General features: G+C 39.9%; 1 long non-coding RNA gene across 1 annotated transcript in view; it reads right to left on the bottom strand.

The window, feature by feature from the left end:
• The window catches only part of LOC140849143 (uncharacterized), a 117737-nt gene extending 101912 nt beyond the window's left edge, over positions 1-15825 (bottom strand). Inside the window, exons 1-2 of the long non-coding RNA XR_012130767.1 lie at positions 15636-15825; positions 12655-12731 (exon numbers count right to left, since the gene is read on the bottom strand). This is a non-coding gene — a long non-coding RNA (uncharacterized lncRNA). The remainder of the gene's footprint in view (positions 1-12654; positions 12732-15635) is intronic.
• Positions 15826-16187: the final 362 nt, after the last annotated feature.

The raw sequence follows: 16187 nt of genomic DNA, 5'->3' as shown, positions 1-16187 counted from the left end.
TAAGAGGCTGATCTAGGATTTGAAATCAGGTAATGACCTCTAAGTTTCCTCATAAATTATGTCCTGGTTGACATCATGACAGTGAATGTGTTAGTGGTCTAGATAACCCCATTCTGGTAATTTCCATCAATTTACCTAGTCTGGTATTATTTCTGTCAGAATATCCAGAGACTTTTGGTCAAAGAGCATATTATATATTAGCTTTCCCATCAAAGTCAAAAGACAAACCATCCTTAGGCCATTTCCAGCTGAATCCTGAAATTCTGATGACCAGAATCCCAACCAACCATCTGAACTAGAAAGGGTCGAGAGTTTTAGCTCACATGGGTCCAATCTGGTTGTGGCTTCCTGGATTGATGTTAATAATAAGAGTTCTACCGCTGGTCTAGGTTCAGCAGGAAAGAATATCATCATCAATTTCAATGCCTGCCATGCATGCAAGACAGAAGAGGCAGCAAGAATGCTTTGTCAGCTCTACACATTTTCCAAAATTTTTCTATTTTTCATCACCAGTTCTTGCATGAATAGAAGCTCCACATTATTTTACCAACAAACTGTTTAAAGTAATGCTTCCTGCTATTATTCTTAAAACTACTAATGGAGGGAGTGGGAATACATAAGGAGGCAGACAGAAGGCAGCCCACAAGACTGATTATCAAGAGGACTTTTTTTTTTTAATACAAATTACAGTAACTTTGAAATTTTACGTTGGTCCAGAATCTGTTCCTCTCAGCCTTTCATGTCCAGACACTGGACTTTACCAGTCTACCCAGAGGTGGCCTGACACTTGATGGCAAATTTACAATGACTGTACTCGTACAACACTGAAGTGTAAATAGAATGCCAGTTATTTAATTAACAGTTAAGGGACATTTCTTTCCTGATGTTGAAGACCTCTTTCCTGATAACTTGCTTTCCTGCTATAGGTGTACTTGGATGAAGTAGGAATCAGAACATTGCTGAATAAGCACAGAATCTGAGCCGAGATCAACAGACTTGAGGAACATTTCCTTGAGATCCTAGAGAAGCCAGGCGAAACCTCTTTGCCCCAAACTAGCCAATTCCTCTCTAGTGGCTGGACTGTCCATGTGCCCAAATTCAGCATCTCTCTCCCTAAGATGCAGCCAGAGGCAGCTTCCCTGAACCCCCTTTTGATATTCTCTGCTGACCACACTCCTTACCCAGCTGTTGGCCCTGGGAAATAAATTATATTTTGGTTTTATTAGTTTCTTTAGGAAGGCAACTATATTTTCTTTTCTCCCAAAGTTCATGGGGAGAGCTCACTGTCACACCCATTATTTATAGCTGTAACTACCTCTTTCAAGAGTCAGAGGGCAGCCTCTGGGTTCATGGCACATAAGGATGAAGTCTATCATTTTTTAAATACAAAGAATGATACACAACTTCCAGGTTCAATGCACATTCATCACAGTGACGCTTCTAAATGCAGAACTTCTTCAGTCATTTTCTTAATGGCACCACATGTCCTTTCTTTGTTAAGTTCCCTGTGATGAAATTTTATCAACAGGTGGCTTCCTACATCATGGAGGCTTCACTGCACCTTGGAGCACAGCCACTTCCGATCACTCTTTCCTTCCAGGTACGTATCTCACTCCAAGTGCTAGCTCACTTCTCAGCTCCCTTAGTATCCTCCTTTTCTTTGTTTCCCAGAAGCTCTGAAGAACTCCACAATTCTAGTTGCCTCTGTCCTCGAGTGCATTCTACACCCGGCAATCTTGTCTTCACTCCACCCTTGCTTCCCTCCTCGTCATTCTGTCTTTTATGCCCACTCAGGCTGCTGCAGCCATACGAGACACACACACATGGCTGCATTCCCTCCCCATCCTTTCCTTTCCTAATGACAGACAGTCTGGCTTCTGTGCCCCAAGTTGTCCAGAAAATTCTTGCTTTCAGATCTCCAAGGATCCTGTAGCAATACCGTAGACATTTTTCTAGCCTTCATTCTCCCTGATCTCTCTGCAGAATTTGAAACTCAGAACCCGAAAGAATCTCTGTGAGGTTCTGAAAACTCCAGCAGGTGAATCATCCAAGCTTCAACCCATCCTGCGATTTCCTGAGGCTTTTCCAACTTTCTGGATCACTCCTTACTCACCTCTTTTACCGGGTACACACTTCTCCTCTGTGCTAAAGCCTAACATTGAGGGTTTCTTCACCATTTAGTCTTAACCTTCTGCTCTTTTCTCCCTTGAAAAAATTCAGTTGTTCTCAAGGCTTCGACTATCATCCCAATATGGATGATTCCTAGCCTTAAGGTCTCTCCCATATGCAATATCTTTTTCAAAGGAAATTAAAGTTTTCCTTTACTTTATGCAAATGGTCATGTTATATGATCCACAAACTATAACAACCGAGAATATGTACATATTCCAGTTAGCAGCGTTGAAAGAATTCACTCCCCAGCGCTTACTGGTCTTTTCAGAGCCTAAACACCCCAACTGAAAAGTGACTTTGCAGTCCTAGTCCTGTTTGACATCTCTGAACGGTCGATACTTCAACATTGCTGGCCATTCCATCTTCTTGAAATTCTCCTCTCCCTTGACTTTCTTGAAACTTTTGTCTCCTGGCTCCTTTTTCTTTGAGTGTTACCTTTCAAACTCTTTTGTTTCTCCTTAAATGTTTCGGTACCGTGAGGTTTATTTTTGGTCCCCACTCCCTTCTCCCATTCTCCCTAGGAAATCTCATCCAGTTTCATGATTGCTCTTTGCCAGTAACTTTAGCCACAGTTCCAGCTGCCTACGGAATAGCTGTGCCTGGGTGTTGTGGGTGCTTCATCCCCATCCTCTCTATTCTGAACTCATTATCTTTCCTACAAAATCCACCCCTCCTTTGCATTCCCACATTAGTGAGTGGCACTCCCCGAAGTCCAAAACCGTAAACCTCTTGTTATTTAAGCCTCCTTCCCCCTCCTTCATCAACCTTTCACTAGTCAATAATCAAATGCCACCATTTTTATCCTCCATCTTCCCCTTCTTGCCACTGCGGCTTTCTTGAAATTATCTTTGTCTCTTCCCCCCACCTGCAGACTCTTGTGAATCCTCCTATCTCATCTCCCTGCCTCCAGTTTCCCTTCAATCCATCTAATACACTAAAAATGTTATCTTTCTAAAAATTAAAATAATGTTCGTCCCCTGAGGAACCTTTAATGGCCCACACCCAACTACAGGACCTTGTTACTTAGAATGGATTTAAATCCTTCCGCAACTGACCCCAACCTACTTTTCCAGTCTTATCTCTTGGCATTCACTCATGCAAATTTTATGCCCCAGCCAAACAAACTTCCCATAGTTCTTCAAATATGTCATGCATGTTTATACCTCCTTTATACTGGTCCTCCTTACAGTATTTTTCTCTCACTCATTTTTTTAAGACACCATTCAAATGTCATCTCCCAAGTCCTCCAGACACACTGGTTTCTTTTTTTCTTGGTGCTTCATATACTTTATATAAACCTGTATTATTAAAATATTCATCCTATTTTGTAATTATTTCTGCTTTATCACTTACCCTCCACCCCACCCCCCAAATATGGTTTCTTTGAGAGCAAGAACCACATCTTCCCTATCTTTGCATCTTCAGGACCCCATAAACTTTCTTGCATATTATAAATATTTATTGAGTGACTAGTACACAAAAACAGGTACTGCCCTTTCCCTCCAGAAGGTAAAGTAAGGCCTAGAGACAAAAAGAAGCCTCTTTACCCTCTGTCCTGTTAATCTAACAGTCAAGTTGCATTAATTGAAAGAATACTGAAACAGCTCTTCTCCAAAATTTTTATCACCACAATGCCTGAAATTCCACTTAAATAAAAGACATACTTTTTAATGAAAATAGTTTCAGTAACTACCTCTCAGCCTTTGTCAGAAGTTACACCTTAGACTGAACTAGACAAGCCAGATGGTTATCCTCCTAATGCCCATCCCCACAGCAGGCTGAGAAGTCTCAGAAGGGAGACAGGAGGAATTCGGGAAAAGGACTGATAGAGCAAGCTGCAGCACTAGGGAGCAACCTCAGAGCACAGACCGCTGGAGGCAGGGAGGGCAGCAAAGCAAAGATCCCAGTTCAGGGATGGAAACTCTGGCAGCTACTGGCTCTTCTCCTACCCCCGAGAGTCAGGGGAACACCCTCTCCCGCACTCGGCGACAGCAGCCCCACCTCTGCACTCACACCTGCTCTCAGGTGAAGAGCTCCTCGCCCGCTGTTACTTAGCTCCTGCTCACTCTGGTCACCTACCTCTTGCTCCCACCCACCGCCCCGCTACCCTGCCCGTCATCCAGTGAGGAGGCGAGGAAGAGAAGGGTGAGCCCGTTTCTGGAGTCCCGGGACACAGGCTGCCACAGAGGATTAGATCCCGGCTTATTCTAGAACCTGGTCCTGCGTGACATCTTGTCTTTCCTTCCACCGCACTGCGGCAGTAAGCAGGCTCTCTGAGAGGAAGACTGGGAGGAAGAAGCCCAGAAGGTTTCCATACAGTGAACATTACATGCACCAAGGAATGTGTTCTTCCCTATGAAATCTGTGTGAATACACCCTAAAGAAACTGAAACCAAGAGCCGTCCATGAGGCTGCCCTGCTCACACTGAATGCGTGACTAGCCCTCCAGAGCACGCCATTTCTGCCTGTCTTCCAAGCCCTGTTCTCCTGCCTTTCTTTGATTCTAGAAGCCACTGATACTCTCCCAGTAAATTCCCTTGTTTAGTGCAACCAATCCATCTCTGACTGCCATAGTTAGCTGCACTGTCCAGCCTACCTAGATCCTCCTGGAGGAGTTACTCAACTCCATCATCCATTTCTCCAACCCTTTATACATATCTTTACCGTCCCACAGTGGTTAACACCTGCTCTATACCAGCACTATGTTAAGTGTCAAGGAAGAAATAGGAACAATATGTGGTCTCCACCTTCAGAGAGCTTACCCTTTCGTAAGCATTTATTAACCTTTATTTCATGGCATTGCAATTATTCATTTTCCTATTAACTTCCTGGGGAGTAAGGACTTTCTGCAAGTCCTATCACACAGTAGAGTCTGAACAGGAAACAACTGGCGTCCTTGAATTGGGGAAAATCGAGGAGTTTAAAGGAGTACTTGCAAAGGTGTGCGCACAGTGTGGGGAAACCACCAAGGGCAGCTATTATTACCCCCAGGCCCAAAGGGACAAAAGGTGACTGAGAAGGGGAGAGTAATATAAAAGGCCATCCTGAGGGGAGCTGTGGCTTTTAATGAAAAAGCCTGTAGAGGAGGCCAGGGGAACAAACACCCTAAATTCATTCTCCTCCCTTCCTCCAATTCCTGATTAGGTCCCCACTGAGCAAATATAATGAAAGCCAGAGAGCTGCTATCCTAGAACAGAGGCAGGCTGGAGAAAGGGGGAAAGTGGATCTGGAGAGGCAAATGGCTTTGGAGTGTCAGCACTCAATACAAACTTGTTGACTAGATTATATATACAGACAACTCATCTCTGGTGTCTGTTTTCTCATTTTATTACCCCTCAAGTAGCTGGGTTAGTGTTTTCATTCACAGTTTTCATGATACATGCAAGTTTATTTCTGATCATCCTCTCTGCTACAGAAATATATATATTCTAACATTAAAAGACAATTGTCCTGAATCTAACTTCCCAATAATCAATGGTGCCTACTCCTGAAACCCTTATGAAAGCTGAGACTCTTCTGTCTCTCTGTGCATTTGTGTCCCCTCCACCCTGTGCACCTAAGTGTGACAGAATCACGGGCCCTTGGCGCGAGGACAGGCTGGCACAGAAAAGGCAGAACAAGCCCCCTGCTGTGAGGATGGGATGCAGTGGACTGAGGTGGAGACTGTGGCACAGGGAACAGAGTGGCAGAGCTTCCACTTACACACATTTTGGGTTCTTAGGAGGCTCGGAGATTAGAAAGGAAAGTGGCAGAGAGAAGGTCTAAAGAAGAGGCAACTTCCTGAAATTCAATGCAAGATCCAGGAACAGAATTCTAGGAAATGGGCAGGGGAGCAGGAAGAGACCTGCGTACTCCCCTCATGTAGTCTGACAGGTTAAATCCCATTTTTGTTTAAGGCTGGCCTTTTAAGTGGACAAGTGTGATTTCAACAGACTGCCCAAAATAGCCTCTCTTCTCCCTACGAAGGACTGAAATTCCTGTCACAAGGAACAACCTCTCATTTCACATTTGAAGAGAAAACCCAAAATGCAAATGTTTGGGTGCCTGAAAAAACACACTGTGATTAAGGCTATATTTCTATTAGTGTAAATAAACAATATCATATATTTTCCTTGACAGAAAAAAAGGAGTTATAGCACAAGAAAGCCCAAGTCTTCTGAGGAAAGGAAAGAAAGATTTCAACCTACACAAGAAAGGGTGATGACAGAAGAGAATAGAGTTGTCAATGGCAAACTTTTAACTCCATAATTTTGTCTGAAGTCAACTCTGTCCAGTTTAGTATATGCATGGGCATCTAGAATCAGCATACACTCAGATGTTGAGCTTAGGAGGAACTCTGATAAAGAGCCATACATAGTAACTGTCAAAACTCTAGGGCCCATAACTGTCCCATAAGAGTCCATGGCACCTACTAAGCAGTCAATAAATATGTCTTGAGTGAATGTGCAATATAATTAGGGTTATGAGTTTCGGAGACCACTACAGGCTAAAATGGGAGAATAGTGGGACAGTAGGGCAAGGGAAAGAACGAGTATATATTAACAAGTGCCTACTAAGTGCCAGGCACTATTATTTGTTTCTCATTCATTTTCCCAATGTCTCTCGGAAGTTGTACAGACAAGAAACTCAAATGAGACTTGGAAGATAAGTAATTTTTATCCAATCTGGAAAACAGTAAGCCAGGACTCAAACACAGAGCTGTCAAACTCCAAAGTGTAATACACCCTGCTCTACACAGACTCTCCCAGGAAAGGGACCTATTGCTGGCCTGAAAAGCTGTAAAGAGAGAGACCTAAGCTGGGCTCAAGAGCACGAGAGTGATATGAATATAAGGTCAGAAGGAAACAAAGATTTCCTGTTAAAGAAGTGCCTGCAGTATTTTAAAAAAATGATCATTCATCATGGTTCAAAAGACACAGTCTTGAAAGAATGGGTCTGTTTTTCCCTCTCATATATAGTTTTCCATCATATATAATCAATACCCTGAGGAGGCATCACTTGAGCATATGTGTCTCATTGATCACTAAACTAAGGAATAAAATGAGGTTGACCAAAAAAATATATATACTTTTTTAAAAAGACACAAATTAAAGATGCTGTAATGTTACAGTGGTGTGTGTGTGTATATATATATATATATATATATATATACAGAATTGAATGAGGAATCCATTATAGAATGAGGAATCTGACTCTCTCTCCATAAAGCTCTACACTGCTCTCGAGTGCACCGACTCTGAGGCTATCCTCCGACCCTAGTCCTCTGTCACACTCACGTACATGGCTTGCTCCTCTCGGTTTCAGCAACGCAGCAGGCCTAGAAGTGGCTCCTGGTCTGTTACGGCCTCGGGGAAGCTATGGCATTGTAGGGAGCTCAGAGAGGGTGCTGGGCTTGGCTTGGGTGCTGGCACAGGGTGGAGCAGCGTGAGTGCTGGACCAGTGGGAGCCTTCTAAATGCTGGGGGCTCTGAGGATGGTGAGCTTCATTCAAGTAATGAGAGGGAAAACAGGCAGAATTTAAACCATTGCCTAGACCCCTACCCCTTTTGATAGTAAGGAAGGCTTATCCAGTCTGACTGCAAGGTGCATCACCCAGAAAATGTCAACACTAATCTAGATTTTAAAATAAAAAGACAGTATGAGAATTTGGGAAAGAAAACATTGAATGTCAACCTCAAGACTATATAGCAAATATCACACTACTATCAAGGGCCTTCAAATCCAAGTAAGTTGTTTACAAGGAAACTGTTTTTCCTGGTCAACATACATCACTATATCATATAAATTAATGCATTTAATGTAAAGAGAAAAATAGTGTGCATAAAAATTAGCATAAAATGGCTTGACACTCATTTGAAAGAGGAGCATTTGACTTATTTTTCTGCATTTCAGAAGTCCTTAAAGAAATCTCAGAAATATCTGAATTTACTGTTTATATAATTTATACAAAATAGTTATGATCAGCACACACTTATAATTATTGAAATATATTAAGTATATAATCTGGACTTAATAGCACCCAATGTATTTTGTTGAATAATATGATTCCTCCCTCAAAGGTCAACACAACTGTTACTTTGGAAAACATCAACACTGCTTCAGACTAACAGTCCCAGGCTCACTGTGCATGACTTCAAGCTCAAGTCAGAAAACATGTAAAGGACTGACTGTCAAGGAAATATTTTCCCCATTCAGGTTAACTTGATTGTGTATACTTACTCAAACACAGAATATCAGGCCAAATAGCACTTGCCATAAAACAATATGCCACTGTGATTGACCCACCCCAACCCAGTCAAATCCATTACCCTCAAAGCATATCCCCATCACAAAGTGTTTGCAGAACACATTTGAAAATAACAGTTTTAAATCATCTAAACAAAAAGGAACATTCTTCAAATCTGCTTACTTTAAAAATTCCATTTAGTTCATTTATAAGTAGGAAATGTAAGCCTTCCCTAAGACAGGACTGCTATAATAAAAAGGTTCCATCCTCAGCCCTGTAACTTAGTTTCTGGGACAGTCTTTGAAACCACAAAGCAAAGTCTAATTAAACATTTGGCAGTGACAGGTAATGGTTAAGAGTATGGGATCTAGAGCAGACAGACCTGCTTTCAATTCTGGCTCAGCTACTAATTTACTAGCTGCATTACCCTGTGCATGATACATAACACTCTAAGCTTCAGTTTCCTCCTCTGTAAAAAGGGTCTAATAATAGAATCTGCCTAATAGGGTTGTTAAGTGGATTGCATGAGAAAATGTACTAAAGCCCTCAACAGTGTCTGGCACATAGTAAGTGTTAAATAATGTTGATAATGAACAGTGGTGAAAGTTCTTGTTATTCTTAATATTATTCTGCTTAGAGCAACCTGATGGCTATCAATGTGATTTCCTATCCCAACATATGTTGTGGGGTCCTCATCCCTGGATAATTTGTTAAAAAGAAAAAGCAAGTCTACTAGATCATATTTAGATTTTAACATTTATATTCTAGATGTCAAGGAAAAAAACATTAAACATCTTACAGTTCTACAAATATCCAATGATCTATATTCTAACCCTTAGTTTCACAATTTAACGAAAATGATCAATATGGGAAATATTTGTGAGAGATACCAAAAATCTTGACAGCTTTTGATCTATGGAAGTTGGAAAATCCCAAAGTAACAGAACCACTACATGTCAGAGTTTACTATGGAATTAATTGAGATATACACCATTTGTTCAAGACTTATAAGTAAAAACCCGATAAAAAGCATTTAATCCCTATAATGGGTATTGGCTCTATCTGGAAAAGCCAGCTTTATAAAAGGATTAGGACTGCAATTATGCAAGGGTGACTAATTGCTCTGATTTGTTATTTTAATAACTGGTCCTAAATTCAGGACAATCCTGCCAAAGAGTTAGAAACCTCTAGAAACCCAAGCAGAAGGAACCCTCAAGAAGTAAGGGCAGAGTCTAGCCTGGGTAGATTAGATCTCCAACTCTGACCTCTTCAAGAGCAGAAATCTTGCCCCATTAATTCTTTCTCTTTTCAAATTAGTGTGTTTTTTGTATGATACGTAATGATAATAAAAAGGTAATGTAATGATAATAAGGAAGGTTTACCCAGTCTGACAAAGGAAATAAAATCCCTTATTGTCTTGCTAATTTCCTAAATCACAAGACTGGAAAATATAATTCCAGGTCACTTTAGGAGAAATTCAAGAGTTACTCATTGTGTTAAAGCAAAAGCTCTAAAGACAGATCTGTGTTCAAATCACAGCTGAGTCCCTTTATTGACTAATTTGGGGAAAGCTACTTAATTTTTTACTTAAAAGCTACCTCATACAGTCGCAATCACAATTTGATGAGACAAAAATTCAGGTCAAGTGCTTAGACAGGCCCTGAACATAGAAATGTCTCAGTAAGGTCCATAAATTCTAATTATCTGAGAATTGACTGTAAATGTTACTTGCAAATTTATTTAAAGGGTTTAATCCAAGAAGTTAAAAATTCTTTAGGCATTATCAGTCTTCAACTGGAGAGAGGCCACAGAGTGGTTATAGTAAATTTTCTCCATTATTATTGTGTGTTACATTTAAATAATTTTTTAAACCCATTCCCTACCATTCCCACCACCAAAAAGAAAAGGTGATTCAGACAAAGAGCTATTCTTAATCTGTCATGAAACTGACAAATTGTTTGATTTTTTTTTTTGGTCAAGTATTTAAAAAATATCTAAACAATAAAATTAAGAGACTAACTTCATAAAGATTTTTTTCTTTTGAAATTAAGCACATTACACATATTCACCTAAAATCGCTAGAGTGGGGCTGGAGTTCACTGCTTTCATTACATTCTTTAACCTCTGTGTGTACTATATCCAATCCAAAATTTTCTCCATTCTTTTTAGATCTGCCCAAACTCTCTAAGTAAAAATAGCAAGACCCAGCAATACAGTTATTTTCTCTAATTAGCAGCCATCTTTGAGATGGTCAACTTTAATAAACAACCACAATTATACATAGGCATTTTCTTGGATTTATGAATGGGGGGCAGGGGAATGGCCACTGACTTTTTGACATGACCAGTTTCAATATCTTAAGATTAGAGTCCATAGGGGTTACAGTCAGTTGGTTAGGTACTTTCAGCTTTACTACCTTTCATGAAAATTAAAAGGGATATTACGTTTCTATTTCTGTTGTATATCAGTAAATTATCCGCCTAATGTAGGTAATTCATGGTGAGCATCGTCTTTCACAGAAGGAAGTTAACTTGATCTAAAGGAAGAAACCAATGACATACTAATGAAACTTAAAAGCTAAGTCATGTTACATTTTATCCTTAAATTACACCATACTCATGAACTAGCTAACCAGAAAACCAACTAAAATAGTCAATTCTCCTAATAAAAAAGTTAAGATTTTATAAGGACAGTTATGTTTTAACAGTTGATTAGTACCAAGATCATCTCAACAGACCCAAGAACAAGAGGGGAAAAGTAAGGACCAAAATGTATTCTTAATACATAAAAAGTGTATATACATTCTAACATATACATCCTTATGTAGTTTAGGGATCTTGAACTTCCTATGCAGAATATTAGATCTCTTCTCATTCTTACACAACGTTTTCACCTCTAAAAGTATTATAACTTGCTTTAAAGTAAAATTAGTCATCTTCAACTAGCTTTTATTTAAATTTTGAACTTGCACCAGTGCCAAAATATGAAAGAAAAGTTTAAGAACAAAATAAATGCAAAGAAAAGAAAGCAGTAAAAGGCACCGCAGTGATATGAAAATATTTAGAGAACAGTAAGTATCCTCAAGGTATATAGCAAGAATATAAGACATGTTCCCTTCTCTATAGGAACTTAAATGACATATTGTAAAATACTAGGTTGTACACACAGGCAGTGAAGAGACGGCCACAACTAGACTAACGGGGAGAAACCTCATGAAGATGACATGTAAGCTGGAGCTTGGAGTTGAGGTAGGATGACTTGAATAAGCAGCAAAGTGTAAGAAGGACTTTCAAAACCAAGTGCAAGAAACCAAGGCCGTAAACTGGGATAAAGCATAGAGTCATGGCCAAGGTTAAAAAACAGGCTTGTTTATAATGAAAGAACTCTTTTTTTAAGGAAATCCTCACATATTTTTTCACTGGTTCATGGATTATGATTATCATACATATTTTAGCACTTTTTATCACAGGTATCTACTGCTCTTCAAAAGTTCACATCACTCCACTTAGCGTTTATGAAAGACTTACATTATTACTTGTTTTTGCTAACCAAAAGAAATCTGAAGAGGACTTTCACTTTTACAAAAAAAAAAAAAGTCAAGAAGTGCAAACAGCCTTCAGCGTTTGTTTTGCAGGGAGAATTTAAAGGGGCAGAAAGCACCTGAATGGCACCAAGCTCCTTCCCTGGAAACCACACTCAGCATCTCAGCATCAAGCAGCCATGGCTTTGAACTGTATCTATGTGCATCTGTGCTTTATCTTAATTTATTCTGTGCATCTGTTATTAAGATGTGTGTGTTAGCACAGTATCAGAAAAGCCTAAGAGAGGCTGTTTTGGGGTCTGGAAATGCTCAAAAAGTTTTCCATGTAAATTAATGGTAATTGCTTCTTTAAGCCATTTCAACTTAGAAAAGTTTTCACAGGAATGTTCTACTCACAGAGAGCAGGGGAAACCTATATTATCATCCATACTTTCTGGTAGTGAAATGAGACACACAGGCTTAGAGTCTTGCCCAAAGCCACATAATCACTTTATGGGGTGATGCAGCATCCGTCACCCTCACTCACTGCGGGAAGCAGGAGGTTGGGCCAGGGAGCAGGGCAAGGCTGTTGAAAAGAATCCATCCACAGGGGAAATCCATTGCAGGTGTTTGAGCATGTTGATGAAGTGATGACAGTACATTTTCAAGAACATTAATCTGGCAGCAGTGAACAGAGTAGATCTGAAGTGTCGTAGCATTCAGCCAAGAAAACCAACCTCAGAAGCTGGGGATGTAAGCCAGGAGCGAAATGGATGAAACCTATGACAGCTGGAGTAGGGCAGTTGCAGTGGGACTAGACAAAAAGAAACAAATAACATCAGTTATGACAAAAGAGACAGTGACAAAACTGGTGACCTGGTGGACATAAGAGGTAAAGAAAAGACAGAAGTTAAAAATGCAAGCAACTATTGTGCAGAGGAAAACAGTTGGCATGGTTTACTGTGAAGTCATCAGTGAAGCACCTTGCACCTGCCCTGTTCTCCTTCCCAGCCATTTTCTCCTCCACACAAGCCATTTTCCAGCTTCTAATCTTTTTCTTTCATTCACTCCTATTTTTCTGGCCTACTATGGGGCAGACAGTGGTTTTGGCTCTGAGAAACAGAGATCACAGTAATAGTAATAACAAAAAAAAACCTCCTATTAAGCACTTGCTCTACATATTCTAGGCACTGTAAACGTTTCATATTTATTAACTCATTTAATTCCCACTATAATGCTACAGTGTAAGCAAAATTATTATTCCTACTTTAGTGATGAGAAAACTGTGACAGAGCCACCCAGTAAGCAGTAGGGCCGGATTGTGGACCAAGCAGCCTGACTCCAGAGGCCACCCACTTGACCATCTGCTACACTACACTGAAAACCCTCCATGAATGTCCATATTTTTGTGGCTCCCATCACAGTGCACTCCCAGAGGTTTTAGAAAAACTGTATAATATGAGAGTGTCAGATTTTAAAGCTCAGCATTTTAGAAGTTTGCCAATGAGAAACATAGGCCTTATCAATATCTTAGTTGTCCTAATTGCTCAGTTAATCTGGGAGAAGGGAACCAAATCCATCAAACATTCGTACAACTTTCCATTTGGCTTTGACTCTACGGGTTGCATCACAAAGGCATGTCAGCAATTTGCAGTCACAGAACATTCAAGCAAGACATGTATACTTCTCAAACTTTGTGTGATAAACAATAGAAAATTCTAAACATTCAGATCTTCAACCTTGCCACCCTGAGACATAACCTGCATTACCAGAGTCATCTTTCTGCAACTACATAAATTATTCATTATATCTCATTTACTCACTCAGAGAAATCTACAAACAGAATTTTCAACTAGAAATGTCAAAAAATAATTTGACTTGAAGCAAAATAAGGAAGACATAGGAAAGATCCAATCCCAACAGTGAGACAAGTCATTCTGATAACAAAACTGAATCAATAAAATGCTTCAAGAGCCCCAGCCAAATTAAGCCCATGAGAATAGCATTTATACCCATCCTAACCATGACCCAAAGTCCAGAAGCAATTGAAGAATTAATAAACTGGACTAGATGAAAGCAGAACACTACAAGCAAGGTCATCAATTCCAATATTGGGTATACCTCATGGATTGTCCCTCCAGTATCTACTACCTGCCCTCTGGGAGGATGCCAATGGTCCTTAATCACCAAACCAACAGTCTTTCTTCAGTCTTTCTCCGGACTGTCTCTGGAGACCAGACCAGCCTGTCTGAGCTCTCTCCCCACTTGGCCTCCATGAGCCTTCTCTCTCTCCCCTGTCCCAGGAGCCCTCCTTTTGTTTCATTCGCCAGCTCTTCTTCCTAGACCCTGAAGTGACCATCCCCAAAACTTCATGCTCATTTCTTTCTAAAGTCCTTCGCTTAGCGATCCTAACTATCCTGAAGTGCACAGCTCTGAGCTTTCTCCTGAACAGTAGTGCTATGACTCTGCTTAAAAGATATTTTTACATGAATATCCTGGTATTTCTTCAGATTCATGTCTTAAACCAAACTAATCTAATCTTCTCAAAACTTGCCTGCACTATTTTTATTGCACCCCCACAGTTCACTCCCATATCCACACACACACACATACACACACACACACACACACACACCAGGCTGTTAGAACCCCTGTGTACTCCCTCAACACCCTGTCCATGCCTCAAATGTATCCTAGATTATCCTATTTAAAAAAGCTGATTGAAGGGTATGTTTGCCTGACTCTCCAAGCAGACTGCGAATTCCTTCAGAGGCAGGAATTGTATCTTAGTCACCTATGTATCCCCAGGGAATATTGCAGGTGTTCAAGAACCTCTTAGAACAAATTAGTAAATATGGATGATCTGTTCCAACCAAATTGGTACATTTAGAGATTCTCCACCTGCCTAGCATTTTCAGAGTCTGAAACAACTTCCCACAAGTTGTTGCACACATGGAAAAATCCTACCCATCTGTCTCAAGACTCAACTTAAATTTTACCTGCACCATGAATCTTTGTCAGGTGATTGCATTCCAGTAGGAGTCCTTGCTCATCAGTTTTACAGCGGCAGTTCAGTGTTATGAAAACAGTATCATTTCTGAAGCCACACTGGCCTGATTCAACACCAGGTTCTAGCATAAACTAGCTGTGTTACTCAGGACAAATTCCTAAAGCTTTGTAAAGCTTAATTTTTTCAGCTATTAAACGAGGTAAATAACACCTACCACAGAGAATTTAGGGGAGGATTTAAAGAGAGTAAACCATCTAGGACACAGCAGATGCTCAAGAAATGTTAACTCCTTTTCCCCAGCCCACCTCCCTCCCACTTAATTTGCCATTTACATAGCACTTAAATTGATAGTACATTTTTAGTCTTCTCAATGAGATTGTAACACTGTTAACATCTTTAAGAGCAGGAGCTGAATCTCATTCATCTTTGTATCTTCTAAACACCTACCAATGTGCCTTACATAGAGCCACAATAAAAACAGAGAACAATGCAATTATAGTAGATTATGACACTTGGTATAAACGGTGCCTAGAATTGACAACCTTAAATTTTCATTCAGTTTAGCTTAGAATCATTACATGGTACCTCTGTAATTTTACTCATGCCAAAGACTGATTTCAACAAATGACACTCAAATAAAAACAAATCAATTTCTAGAGTATACAAGTTAATAAGTAATCTTTGACAATAACATGAAAAGTGGCTTACATTAAATGTTAAGTTCCTGTGTACTTTCATGCAAAGGTTTTCTTTTATGTATTCCTCAATTTAATATGACTGTAACAGATCCTTTCATACTACTTGTTAACTAACTGAAACTAGACGGAGAGTTTTATATTTTCCAACCAAGGTAAAAAAATTAAAGGCTAATACTAAATCAAAAATGATAAGATCAAGATCCAGAATTTGTGATAATCACAGGTAAAATCTATCAAAATGTCTCTTTAATTACAGTGCTTTCTTTCCAAATTGCTTTCATTAATATCAAGGCTTCAACTTCCTCTCTGAACTTACTGCAATGTTTTTTTTTCTACCCTGATTTATCATAGCCTTCCTCTACTGCATGTTATCTTCATCAGGAATCAATTCCCATGGTTGGGTTTCATTTGTTTTGTTCAGCTACTGCCCCATTTTCATGTGCTAACAAGTTGGAGGAGCTGCAATTTGTTGGGTAGTAACCTTCACTCTAACAACCAAGTCTGCATTAATGCAACTAGCCACATTCCCTTTCCCTGCAGGAACTATTTCTATAGACTGTGC

Source organism: Manis javanica, chromosome 4, assembly GCF_040802235.1.
Source record: "Manis javanica isolate MJ-LG chromosome 4, MJ_LKY, whole genome shotgun sequence".
NCBI lineage: Eukaryota > Metazoa > Chordata > Mammalia > Pholidota > Manidae > Manis > Manis javanica.
Note: the sequence above shows the minus strand (reverse complement) of the source record. Positions and strands in the feature narration are given on the sequence as shown.